Source organism: Sinocyclocheilus anshuiensis, unplaced genomic scaffold (genome assembly GCF_001515605.1).
Source record: "Sinocyclocheilus anshuiensis isolate Anshui unplaced genomic scaffold, SAMN03320099.WGS_v1.1 scaffold402, whole genome shotgun sequence".
NCBI classification, from domain to species: Eukaryota; Metazoa; Chordata; class Actinopteri; order Cypriniformes; family Cyprinidae; genus Sinocyclocheilus; species Sinocyclocheilus anshuiensis.
This window is the reverse complement of record NW_015542375.1, coordinates 663,767-664,365: the sequence shown is the minus strand read 5'-3', so window position 1 is coordinate 664,365 and position 599 is coordinate 663,767. Positions and strand designations below refer to the sequence as shown.

At 37.9% G+C, this 599-nt stretch overlaps 1 protein-coding gene across 1 annotated transcript in view; it reads right to left on the bottom strand.

The window, feature by feature from the left end:
- The window catches only part of psmd2 (proteasome 26S subunit ubiquitin receptor, non-ATPase 2), a 24,792-nt gene that overhangs the window by 9,221 nt on the left and 14,972 nt on the right, over positions 1–599 (bottom strand). The window lies entirely within an intron of this gene.

Here is a 599-nt window from a genome sequence, read left to right as displayed (position 1 = left end):
AAAACAAAGTTCTTTATGAACCGCAGGATTGCTTGTAATAAAGATTTCAATGCAAAAGGAAAGGCAGTAGAGCTGTCTATTTCTGTCAATGGTAAGTTTGTGATAACTAGAGATGCACTGATTGCAATTCTTGGCCGATTTCGATTTCCGATTTTTTTGTTAGTGTGATCTGCAGATACCGATTTTCTTTCTAAGAACTATAATTGACAGCATACACAAACAAAAATCTACTTTTCTTCAACGCAAAGTTTTATTTTCATAAAAAAACAAGTAAAAAGTCAGTAATAAAATAAGAACACCAAAAAATTGCAAACAACAGCACAAATAAATGCAATAGAATAATTTTGTATGTATTTGAATGTTTTAGCACAGTTAGCCACTCATTTTGGTATTTGTGGCTCACAAGCTGTTTGAGACTGAGCGCGGATTGTGCGCTCCACTAATATAGATCAGTGGTGGTGCGCGCGCTTTTGGTGTAAGAGCGAAACCTGCGGGAATGACTAAAATAATGCGCAATACAAGCATTTAACCGGAGCGAATGAGACGTGTGTGAGAGAGAAGGGGTCGTCGGAGAGAAGAGAGCGAGAATGCACGGCTGA